General features: G+C 35.0%; 1 non-coding gene across 1 annotated transcript; it reads left to right on the top strand.

Annotated features, from left to right (window-relative positions):
- Nucleotides 1-3,879: 3,879 nt before the first annotated feature.
- LOC123631069 lies at nt 3,880-3,986 on the top strand. Its single transcript, XR_006732946.1, has one exon. It is a non-coding gene; the product is annotated as a U6 spliceosomal RNA (small nuclear RNA).
- The last annotated feature ends 9,666 nt before the right edge of the window (nt 3,987-13,652 follow it).

The following is a 13,652-nucleotide window of genomic DNA, read 5'->3' on the forward strand; positions in this document are numbered from 1 at the left end:
TAGTAGAAAAATGAAAAGAGTTATGATTTAAAAGCTGCTTGATTGTTTAAAAAAATGATATATTACGTGTGATTATCTTCTAACCTTAATAACTAACTTCTGATAAACTACATAACTACATGAGTGCAAAGAAATATGGAGATTAACAATAAACATAATTATAACACTAAACATAAATCTGCTAATCTCCTTTAAGATATAAGGCAACAAGACTAAAACTGTAGAGGATATAAAATGTCATCTGAGAGTTAAACTGTAAAAGCAAGATGCCGTGGATCCTAACTGAGATAGCCAACATCACCTTAAAGAGATAGGATGAAAAGGAACACAAAGAAGTGCCATTTCCTGGTGAAAACTAGAGCCTCTCAGAGCACTATCTGGGGACAGCATTTCTTTGGGAGGAAATCAAGTATTCAATCTTCATGACAATCTGTCTGCCGGCATAGATGTGAACATTGGAGTCTGGGACCAGGAAACTTTTAAATTATTAAGATGGGTGGTCTTGTTCTGATTTCCAGCTAAGAGCAACATTCTGTCAATGTCCTCCCCATGGAGTTTGTCTAAAGAGAGAGATTATGCTGATCTTCAAGCCAAAACTATTTTTTTTTTCACTTGGCGTTTTTATCATTTAAGCTAAGAAATTAGCATTCTTCTTTTTAAGATCAGTCTCCTGTCATGTTTACTGTGTTGATATTCATCATTCGAATAAACTGGGAGACAAAGACTAAGTCAGGTTTTAAACCCAGAAGATGGAGGACTGACCCTTTGATGATGCCAGACCACCTCCCCCAAGCTTCTCCCTCAACCATCCATTTCTGTTTTAAAAACAGACCCAATATATAAAAAGCCTCAGTTATTACATTTTTATATTAGTCATTTATTGCTCACATACTTTTACAACCAAAAGACCAACTATAGTAGGTTCAAGTTGATTTTCATAGCAAATACAAGAAAAAAATTATTTTAGTGAAATGATTAAAATAAATAAACCATATCATATAATTGTAACAGATACATTAAATAAAAAAAAGAAACAAGCATGGTAAGTCTCCTATTTAGAAAACTAGCTGATGTGGTATGTTGGAGAGGAGGAAGATCATAGAGAGGAGACCAGTCAGAAGCTGATAAAAGAGCCATAAGGACCTGACCATTATCGGGGTTGGAGAAAAGGATTGTATTTAGGTACTTTTCAGTATGTGAGATGCAAATACAAAAGCTGACTAATAGATTGAGCAGAAAATGAGTTTATTAAAAGGATATTAAGTAGCTCAAAGGACGCTGAGAAAAGCTATTAATAGATAACTATTAACAGGTTCCCAGCTGAGCTTTTAGTAACGATGCTAAAAACCTAGCTACCAAGTTGACCTGATGAGATAACATGCCTCTGCCACTGCATCCACTGAGTGGTAGGTGATATGCAACAAGCATTATTGTCAGGAACTCAAATTTAATACCAATACTACCTGTGTGCCTGGATCTTGACCTTATAATCATTGCCAAGCCCCTCTGCCATTGCCGCTAACCAATACAAAGGATTCTGTATGGAGCCTCCTAATGCAGTTTGCTTATTTTTGAATCAAACCCTCAAATAAGTCTATGTAATTGTTACAGACAGGTCCTAGACCTAAAGAAGAGTAGAGAAGCTGGATTTTTTTGCTTCTACCTGGTGGTGTAGAATCCTTCTACAGGATTCAAAGGACAGACATTTTCCCAAACATAGCAAATGTGTTCAAGAATGATAAATATTCCAGAAATGAATGCTAAATTCTACTAAAAAGAGACATTTTAGAATTCAAAATTTAATATTGATTGGAAGTGGTTGGTAAGATGTAGCAAAGGAGAAAAGGGAGAGAATACAAGCAGGAGTGTCTGTGTGTGCAACAGTGATTGTGTATGCCAGTGTTTGAATGTTTTTGTTTCCTATGTACAAAGTATTGAGGATGGAGGCCAATTCATCCTTCTTTAAACACCTATTTGTGGAGGATTCACCATATATCAGGAATCACACAAGGCTCAAAAGATACAGAGAAAAATAAAATAAGACCTCTGTCCTACAAGAGCTTAAATGTGATAAATGCTATGATACAATTAAATATTAGTAGTTTGAAAACAAATGACAAGGTATCCTATTCGTCAGAAACAAATGGTGAGAAAGAATTCTCTAGAAAAAGTAATATCTGAAAGACATTTCAGGAGAAGGCTATAACCAAATGAAGAATTTGAGAAGAAAAATCATTGATCTTGTCGGGTGTGGCAATCTTGTTCTGTGTTCTCAGTTCTTGGTGTGCTCATGGCTGAAGAATGACAGACACACCAAAGTAAGGCAAGCATGAGGTGATGAGGTGATGAGGTGAAATTTATTGATAGGGAGAAAGATAGGATTATAGAGCAAGAGCAAGATATAGGTTTACAGAGCAAGATACATATACCACAGATGATGACCGGACCCCTTGTGGTTGCAAAAAGAGAGAGAGAGACTGGTTATGGTCTGGGTCTTGTTTTATAGTGCCCATATAGGGACCTCCCTCATGGTTTAGATGTCACCATGGAACCACATTGACCCGACAGTTAGGAGTTATGTGACCTCAGTCTTACTATGCGTGCGAATCTCCCATGAGCCTCTCTGAAAGCCCACTTAGCGGGGGTGAACCACAATAGCACCCACTTTCATCCTTAGGAGATCTGGAATCCCTCGCTATCTACCTGACAATTTAAGATCTGCAGCTACTAATTATTTTGTTTTAATTAGTATTGTTACTTTTGAACATTGTACTTAAAAAAATAGAGAAAATGGTAATAGCTTCACCAGTTTTATTTTTTTTTCCAAGGCAACCACAAACATAGTTTTCTTCCTATGACCTTATAAGGAAAATATAAAACATAAAAATTATAAACCAATAAACATAGATACAATCTGTTTTATAAGAATTGAGTATAGTGTACATAGATTGAATTTAAAGACTGGCCTATGATCAAATAGTGTTTAATGCACTTAGGAATGTCTACTGTTGAAGAAAACAGAGAAAAGACTTAATATAATAATATTAAGCAACACATACAAGTTATCAAAGTAATGAATCTCATCCTTATTATTTTGTGATGCTTTTAAAAAAATTATTAATCTGTATTAGTTACAAAATAAAATAGATTAACAGAACAAGGGGACTTTTTTAAGGCAGAATTAAAAATAATTAAGTCTGCCTTTTTCAACTTCAAAAGTCCTACTTTTTAAAAATAATCTTTGTTTTTTAGTGAAACTCAGTTCCAGTGTTCAGACTGCACTGCAGTGTTTCTTCAGCATGTTACTGCTGCACTTTCCATATGAATATTTTCTGATCATGCCAAAGTGGTATAATAATCTCTTTTCCCCACAACCCCAGACCTCTCCTTTATGGCTGGATCCTACCATTAATTGTGATAATCTCATGCTAGTTGTCCCAGGCACCTAGCTATCCTCATAGTGCTTTAAGGCTCTTTGAAAAGCAAGGTCTCTGATACCTGCCAGAGGTCAACAGAGGTCTGGACCTTAGATTACAAATAAATTAATTAAAAAGCCTCAACCTACTAAGTAAATTATTTCACAGCCTATAAAAATCCAATTATATAACCTGAAAAACCTAAGAATTTAAGGCTTGAGAATTGCTTTCATCAGTTTTATAGGATGAAAATGGGCCACCTGTACTTCAGTGCTGAAATGAAGTTGCCCTAAGGTGATGGTAATTAACGGTCAGATTCTGGGAATCAGAGACTGAAAAAAGTGTTTTAGTATAAGATGTTAAGAGGCAGAAGTCATGTGACTAATAGTCATAGTCAACATCTTAAGAAAGACATCTTGCAAAGCTCTTTCTTCTTAAAATTAAATGATAAATTTTGAATGATGTGCTCGGTTCGGCAGCACATATACTAAAATTGGAACGATACAGAGAAGATTAGCATGGCCCCTGTGCAAGGATGATACGCAAATTTGTGAAGCGTTCCATATTTTTTTTTGCTCCCATTAACTGTCCCCACTTTATCCCCACTTCCCGCTACCCTTCCCAGCCTCTGGTAACCATCATTCTACTCTCTGTCTCCGTAAGATCAACTGTGTTAATATTCAGCTCCCACAAATGAGTGAGAACATGTGAAATTTGTCTTTCTGTGCTTGGCTTATTTCACTTAATATAATGTTCTCCAGTTCCATCCACATTGTTGCAAATGACAGAATTTCATTGTTTTCTAAGGCTGAGTGGTATTCCATTGTGTATATATGTACCACATTTTTTTTATTCATTCATCTGTTGAATGAATACTTGGGTTGATTCCAAATCTTGGCTATTGTTAATGGTGCTGCAATAAACATGGGAGTGCAGATAAAAAAAAAATTTGAATGATATTAAAGGGAAAAATAAGCATCTCAACTACACTTAAATTAAATTAAACTTAAAAAGGTTAAATAATCAAATACTCTGTAACCTGGGATATTTGTATCAGCTGTTGGAAAGCAGTAATACCATTTTTAGAAGTTTAGTTTAAGAGAAACAAACAGGAAGAAAAAAATTAAAAACACACCAGTTTTAAACATATTGAAATGCACTAAAATAGATAAAAAATAGAATCTTCAAAAGAACAAATACTATCTTTTCTACTAGAAGTGAAGTCTAGTTTCCTATATTTTTTTACTGTTTCTTGTTATTTCACATTCAAACTTTCAGACACTTATTTAAATATCAGTCAATGCTATAAGGATAACCCCGGTGTTATCTTTACAGAGGAAGTTGAATTTAACTGCTGAGTTCTCTATACTATTCTCAAAATAGAGTTCTTTTTCCTTCCCCATAGATGGCTCACCTAGATTCCTCATTCACTTTAAAATAGTTGACTTCAAAAGGACTGAATTTAGTTAACCTGCAAATGTGAGTGACAGCTTCAAGGTGCAACTGAAGAATTAGTACAATTAACTAATCATTGAAATAGTGGAGGTGTCCATTGAACATCAATTAACCACTTTCTTTTTTAAAAATGTTCCATCTCTCTCTCAAAATACCAATTGAAATGAGCGCATTTAAGTCACTTTTAACACACAATTTAAAATGATCATTAACTCAAAGGATAATGTATGTGAATTTTATCACAAAATGAAGAAAAAGTAAGTTGATTCATCAAATAAAAGGCTACAATTTCTGCCTGAGTTTTACTCCAGGAAACAAAGCAATTCTCACAATTTAGCTGTTGTTACCTAGGTATTAGGAAGATAATAATCAGATTGAATCACTTTAAGAATTCAATGGAAGAGAGCCGCACACACTATACCCAGGGGTTTTTGCTTTTCCAGTGGGAACTTTTAAACTGCTGACTTTTCAGGCAATATGACATAGCAAAATTAAAAATAAATAAATAAATAAATAAATGGTCAAATTATGAAAAGGAGACATTTTTGAGCTAGGATACACTTTTTAGACTGTTAAATCTTATTTAATCATCTCAGGCTCTATTTTCCAGATTTCCCCATCTTTGAAAGGACTTTTTTGTTCACATGCTCTTTATATGTATGTGCTTGCTAAAGGCAAAACTTGGTTTTAGGAGAATTTTCTGAAGTCACAGAGAATTTAAGAAAATGAAGGGTATCCTTCTACCATAAACAGCTCACAGATTATTATTTGTGTCATTTTCTGCATTTTAAATAAAAAATTAGGGAAAATAATTTTATTAAAGATTGGTACGTTTTACTGTTCATTTGAACATAGATAGTTCATATCTTATTTAACTTGACAGTTACTCTGATGACTAGGTAAATGGAAATATTTTTTCTCTTTATTCCTTACACTTTCACTCCATTATGTGATACTGATGACAAGTTTTTCATCTAGATTTCAGCTAGCAGGCTTGAGCATCGCCTGCCAGAAGTGATTAATACCAATCAAACAGAGTTTGTCCAGTTGGAAAGACTGGCAGAAAACATTTATCATCTTCTCAAGGAATTAGAGTTCCAGATTGGCTCTGTGCTTGAGATAAACAGGATATAAATGCCTTTGCTCCAATGTTCCCCAGGTTATCACAGTTATTGAGCCTATTTTCCCAAGCAATGAATGTAAGTGTACCCACCTTTTCCAATGGTCTTCATGTTTAAATCACAAACATTTAACATCTTTCCATAATAATTTCAGTTATTATGTCCAAATCTTAAAATCAGGGAGAAACAAAGTAACACCCAGAAGGACAAAACACTTCCCTCAAACTTTTTGTGAGATCTCTCCTTAAATAATGAAATATAGAAGAGATATAATCAGATATTACCAACCTCACATGTTAAAGCATTCATTTATATTTCCCTAATGTTGCATTTTATTGCAAAACAAGTAAATTTACTTTATTATTTTTTCTTTATTTTTGCTCTATTATCTTTATTATTTTACTTTATTATCTTTCCCTCTTCCAGAGAAAGATGCTCGAAGAATTCCCACTAGTACTACCACTACCCTCCCTTCCAAGGTGGTAAAAGTGGGTAGTTGAGAAAGATCCAGAAAGAACAAAATGAGAACAATGAGAAGAGCAATCATGTCATGTATGCTAATTTCTTTTTAAAATAGATTTATTGAAGTATAATTTTCTTATACAGTTTGCTTACTTAAATTATAATTTAGATTTTTAGTATATTCACAGAGTTGTACAATTATCAGCACAATCCAATTTTAGAAAGTTTTTAGCACCAGAAAAAGAAAATCTGTACTCATTATCAATCACTCTCCAGTTTCTTCCAATTCTTCTCCTATCCACTTTTAGGGAAACACTAATCTACTTTCTGTCTTTGTAGATTTGCCTATTCTGGGCATTTTATATAAATGGAATAGTGACCATTATTGGTCTTTTATAGTCTTTTGTGGCTGGCTTCTTTCATGAAGTGGAATGTTTTCCAGGTTCCTCCATGTTGTGGAATGTGTGGGTACTTCATTCCAACATTCACTAATCTCTTAAAGTTGTCTCCTATAACTCCAATACTACCTGCACCACGACTGAACTTTTCCAAGCTAGACACTTTCCAGTCCTAGCTCCAACTTTCTCAAAGTTCATATTCTATCTTTCCTTTCTGTGCACCCTCCAATCCCAACCCTGGTTACTTATATGCTGTCATCCCAGAGCCTAGGAATAAAGTAGTTGATTTCCTCCTTTAACATATTTCCAGTCTATTGTTTTGGTGTAAGCTCTATCAGCCTTTCCTCAAAACATTTGTCTTTAGTTATTTATTTATCCATCTTTCTATCTATCAACTTCCTCTAGAGGAAGCAGCATGACATTGGTGAGCCTCCCTAGAATTATGGACACTTAAGAAAGTATTATGTTAGGCAGAAAAATAAAAGCCTTTCACCATAAAAAGAGCATTAATTGCTCCAATTAAAATGATAGGCACACCATTCTTGTAAGCTCAAAGAATGGAGAAAAGGATACTTCACAAAATAAATGTGAACAAAATATTTTAGATCCCATGTCTCCCTAAACAACATATAACATTTCTGCTATAATAATTTTAAACCTCCTGAAGGTAATGGGGTATCTTCTCCTGATGAGGGAAAGATCATAAAAAAGCACATAAAGAGAGCACATAGCTATCATCTCATGGTTTGTCGATCCCTTCACTTAGCAAACCCTGATCCAGCATTTGCCATGCATGGCCAGGCCCTTGAGGACCTCATTCATTAATGGACTGGAAAGAACACAAAATCAGCCCTCACAATATATTACATCACAAGAAATGTGTGTACCCACTGCATGTTTTGCATATTTAAGAAGCACATGGAGGGACTTGGAAAGACACTTGCAGCTGACTATTAGAGGAGAACAATAGTTAAGGGAATTTCATTTAAACAAAGAGGAACAATGGGAACAAAGGCACAGCAGCATGAAAGAGCAAGGTAAACTTGGAGAAAGAAAAGTGGTTCAGTTAGTCCACTGAAGACAGATGGTGAGAGGGGAGCAGGGAGCAGAACCCAGATGAGGAAGGGTCTTGTTTGTCATGATAATTAGTTTGTACTTTAGCTAAAGCCATTGAAATCATTATCAAATCTCAGAAAGATTTTAAACAGAAAGTGATACAACTAGATTTACAAATTTTAAGGTTATCGAAAGTTTAATGGTTTGGAGGGAAAAGAAACAGAAGACAGGTTATTGCAGTTATCTAAGGGGAGAAATTATGAGAGCCTTCAGGCAATGGATGAAGAAATTTTAAATTCAGGTTTTCAACACAGAAACTTAATCAACCAATATTTACCTATACTACTATTTTTCTCTTAAATCAGCTATTGCACAGATATGTTCAATGTGCTCACCATCAAGTGATACCGCTCTCTTGAAATTTCTACTCTTGAAAGATATGGTGGTTCCAATTTTGGGAAATGCTGTCTTTCCCATGGCAGAAGAAAGAAATTCAAGTTAAATCGTATTTATCATTTGATTACATTAAAATGTTACAAGGCCTAAAAGTTAGTTTTACTAAATAATCTGCTTTTGGCTTGATAAATGTAGCTTTCAAAAAGCCACAAAACAGACTAGATGTACTTAGAGAGTGTCTATGTAATCCATCAAACCAGACTTGCAAAATAATATTTAAAATCAAGCTGTGCCCTTCCAATGAGCTTGAAATTCCTGTTTGTGGTAAAAGCCATAGACAATTTTTTGCTAATAACATTTTAGAAAAAAGTCACAGGAAACTGTGAAGGTGGAAGGTCAGAGTTAGTACTCCAAGTACTGAATGAAAAGCATGTTTTGCCTGAAACTGTTTACTCAAGTCAGAACCTTTATTAACTGCATTCTTTTCTTCTGGAAGACAGGATTCAACTATAAATTATTTGGATTGGCTACAATCTCCACATTAATTTACCCAGGCTTTCATCCTCCTACACTGAATTGTATTTCTTAATACAGCTCAAAAGACATCAGGTTCCTCATCCAACCTATTCACTAGCTCTAAATGGGATTTGACATTACGAGGTCAGCATTGCTTTTCCTCATAGATGACTAACAAATTTACGGAGACATAAGTTCACTGTTCTCACATGGATCACTGCGCAACAGACCAGTGGTTTTTGATCATAACATTTAGGTTTCAGTTATTAAATGAAAGCGGAAACTCAGGCTGTGACAAATTGCTTGACACCTAAATAATGAGCCAGAGAGATACCTAGAAGGAAGGCCAACATGGCTTCAGGTTTCAAGAAGGAAACTTGGCCAGTAATAATGAAATTACACCATTTTGCAAAGTTTTGTGAAATGCAAATATTAAAGTAAATTAAAATGTTATTTACAGTCATAACATCCAATTAATTTACATGAAATTCTCCTTTGAAATTATAATGCATTTCAAATTTTCTGAACATTTCTACAAAGCTAATATTTGTAGGATAAGAGTAAATAATTATAAAATTATAGTTTGTTTTGTCATATACTAACCTTTTAATTAAATTCAACAACTTGAGAGCTTGGGAAACTAATTACTTTGTCACTAGAGAAACCAAGCAGGTGAAGAGAAAAATCCATGTGACTCTCCAGTGAAAAGTTGATTCATAGATTATTGGCTATGTCTACGCTAAGCCAAACATTTAAATGAATAAATTAGTCATGTATTGCAGTGTTTCCAAATGCAGGCAAGCTTTGACTTAGGACACAAGGACAAGTGGTTTAAGAATGGTTTGTCTGGAGGAAAAAGAAATCAAAAGTGGCCTATTGTGTCACAAAACACAACTTCAACTTTTGCTTCCTAAGTCAGAGCAACTAGTAAGTGGCTACTCTGCCTTCTCGTATTTATGCATCTGTCATGCTAATTATACGCCCTTTCTTCATTTGGATAAATTTTCCATGTTTGAAAATAGTAACCTCACATTTCTTTACTCCCCACTTCTAGTTCATTGTTCTGCCATCATCAACTACAGCCAGAAAATTGTGTTTTCTATAACTTTGATTATAAACCTGAAAGCATTTTCACCCTTGAAAGTATGGATTCTCATATAAGCAATGTTATAGGGCTTGTTCAAGAGAAGTGTGGAAAAAACACTAACAAAATCCCTTCCCCAATGCATAATTTATACATCAATTTAATAAAAAATGTATTAAGAATGCAGTATATGCCAGTAACTGGAGACAAGAAAAGCAAGAAACCAAACAAGGCTTCCAGAAGTGTCCTTTCTAGTAGAGGACAGACAGCTAAATAATTATAATATCTTGAGTGCATACTGTAGATTACTTACCCAATGTCCATTTTTTACTTGTTCTTCTGAATAAAGCCCTACTTTTCTTCAGTTTTCTACAACTTCTTCATGAGGCCAGGGCTCTGGACATATGTCCTCATTAGTATAAGCCAGTGGTTCTCAACTGGGAGTGGTTTTGCCCTCCACGAGACATTTGGCAATGTCTCCTGTTGCTCAATGTTACAACTTGCCATCTAGTGGGTAGAGGCCAAAGATGCCGCTAATATATCCTATGATGCACACAGAACAAGCAGTTATCTGACCTCAAATGTCAATATTGTCACCATGAGAAAACTGGTCTAAGTCAAGTTTAGTAACTCCATTTCTTCTTGACTTAGCAATGAATTCAGGCATGAGGTTATGGCTTTCTTTTGGCAACTGCCATTGGTCCACTTGGTCCAATCAAAATAACTAGAGGAAGGCTTTCTTTTTCACTTTTAGATTTGAATAAAGGAACATTATACTCTATTTTTCTTTTTGTAGTTACCTTGGATTCTTTGGACAGTCAAATAGGAAATAAAGACAACACAACAAAGCATACATAAACTCTTTTTTTTTTTTTTTTTTTTTGGTAGAGAAGGAACCAGAGCTCTGATAATGGCATACTTTGTGGCTATGTTAAATAATACATTTCTTCATTGTTTAAGTCAGTCTGTATAGATTTTCTGTTACCTGAAAATAAAAGTCTCTTAAACAAAGACAAGGCTAAGATATACTTATGCACTTGGACCAAGAAGAGTACAAAGGAGAGACAACTAGCAAAGCCTAGAGAAGTCTGGAATGGCTTTTCCCAGGAGGAGGTGTCTGATTCGAGTCTCAGTCAGCTAGATGATAGAGCGGTAATAAAACAGTATTGCAGATAAAGTGAGCATTTTGCACAAAAGCCTGAAAACAGGAGAGGACATGGCATGCTGAAGGAACTATATGCAGTTCAGTGTGGACAGACCAGAGTATGAGTGGGTTGCGGGTGAGGGTGAGTGACAAGAGCATGATCCTCAAGAGCTGGCTGAGGACTAGTTCTGAAGGACCTTGTGTGCAAAACCAAAGAGCTCAAACATTATATTGACACAGAGAACCTTTAAAGGATTGTCAGTATTAGAGTGACAGGATCATATCTGTGTTTGTGAATGATCATTATATCAATGCTCTTAAATGCTCTAGAATGGAGAGGAAAAAAATCAAAGGCACTGATCCCATTAGAGGCTGTTATACAGTTACCTAATAACAAGTGTTGGAAGCTGGACCTCAGGTGATGGCAAGTGTAGAGAGAAGGTGATAGATAACATTAAGCAATATACAAGAAGTTAGATTTGGCATGATTCACTGATTAACTGGAGGTAGGGATTAGGGAGAGGGGAAGAAAATCAATGATAATGAGAATCAGAGCCCCCAGAAAACTTAACAGAAGTGGTATATTTACCCACTGTGGAGTGCAAGAGGGCCAAGATGTGGGAGAAGGTGACACATTAAGCTGTTGACCTACTGAGGTTGAAGTAAGGGAAACTTCTGTCTATGGTAGGACCCCAGAGATTGGTAGTGAGAGACAGGAAGAAGGAGATGGAAGATGAGAAATAACACTATCATGTCAGAAAGTCAGAAAAGTGTTGTGGTAGAGAAAATAATGCTACCCTGAAAGATGTCCATATTCTAATCCCTGGGATCTGTGAATTTTACCTTACATGGAAAAGGGAATTTTACATATTTGATTAAATTAGGATCTTGAGATGTAGAGATTATCCTGTATTAACTGGGTGGGTTCTTATAAGAGGTTCAAGCAAGATGAGCAAAGTCAGAGAGGAGATGTGATAACGGAAGTACCATTTGGGATGGTAGACTTTGAAGGTGGAGGAAGGGGCTATGAGCCAAGGAATGAAGACAGGCTATTGAAGCTGGAAAAGACAAGGAAATGGATTCTCCCCAAAAAGCCTCCAGAAAGAAGTGGAAAAAGAAACACTGTTGACAACTTGACTTAGGACTTCTGAACTCTAGAACTGTAAAATAATAAATTGATGCTATTTTAAGTCACTAAATTTGTTGTAATTTGTTAGTCCAGCAATCTAAAATTAATACAATCTTAAAAATTTCGATGAAATAGCCAACAAGAAAAAAATATGCATTTTTTAATATTCACATTTCTTTAACACAACTAATTTAATCACACTTTCTGGTATCTTTATTAAACATCAGGGAAGATTTTATAAACACTTTGCTAGTATTCTCTCACTTAATGCTTAACAACAATCTCTTGAGTTAAGACTGCAACTTTTTCTTTCATTGATGAGGAAATGATGCAAGGAGGGTAAGGAGTTGACAAAATGTCACATAGTTGGCAGAAATAGACTCTTCAAGAAGAAAATGGAAAACTATTTGTCTAACGGTTTTTAGAGTAATGAGGTGAGTATAAGTTCACGTGTTCCTTTTAGTTTATGATCTTGGTCTTCTGCTAAAATACTGTATTACTACTATATGATGAGAAGAAAGCAGTACTTGAGGGAATTCCAGTGTATATTCTAGTGCTGGCAAGGCTTAAGGGGAAGTCATAAAGAATCAGGTAAGTTGTATTCTTCCAAAGTTGCCTGTTTTGCTTTCTTTTCTTTTTGTTGTTGGAAGATATGATTCAAATAATCTGTCTTTGTATAATTTTCCTCTACTCATAGATGATTTGCTGTGAGTATAATGTTAATACATGATTTTAATTTATATATAACAGATAATTAAATTTTAATAAGTGCCTGATTTTCCAGTGAAATGTCAGTTCCATCTGAGTTTACTCAGTACTATCTTAAATGCCTTTGTGGGGGATCCTACTATAATCAAGTTACTGTGGTATTTGGAATAATTTTATTCATTTGTGTTCTAATACACACAACCATCATCAACCAGCAATGCATTCATAAGATTGCTACTTATGGAAAAGCTCTAACCATAAAATAATGTATGTATTTCCTGTTTTAAACAGGCTATGGAATGCTTACATTTTTCTATCTTGCTCAATAAATTCTACAGATACAATGCCTCCCTCCAGTATCTATTCCTTTAAAATTCAAAGAATTTTTGTACTGTATGCTGCATTTTTAAAACCAAATTTGTGTACACTATGCAATTTATGTGAATTAAGTTCAAATACAATAATAATCTAATAGACTTTGAAAATGTTTCTGTAAATTTCTAAATAGTAATAGTTCAGCTTTACAGGTTTTTTTTTGTTTTTTTTTTTTTTTTGAGACAGAGTCTGGCTCTGTTGCCTGGGCTAAAGTGCTGTGGTATCAGCCTAGCTCACAGCAACCTCAAACTCTTGGGCTCAAGCAATCCTTCTGCCTCAGCCTTCCGCGTAGCTGGGACTACAGGTATGCACCACCAGGCCTGCTATTATTTTCTATATGGTTTTAGTTGTCTGGCTAATTTCTTTCTATTTTTAGTAGAGACAGGGTCTCC

Source organism: Lemur catta, chromosome 1 (assembly GCF_020740605.2).
Source record: "Lemur catta isolate mLemCat1 chromosome 1, mLemCat1.pri, whole genome shotgun sequence".
NCBI lineage: Eukaryota > Metazoa > Chordata > Mammalia > Primates > Lemuridae > Lemur > Lemur catta.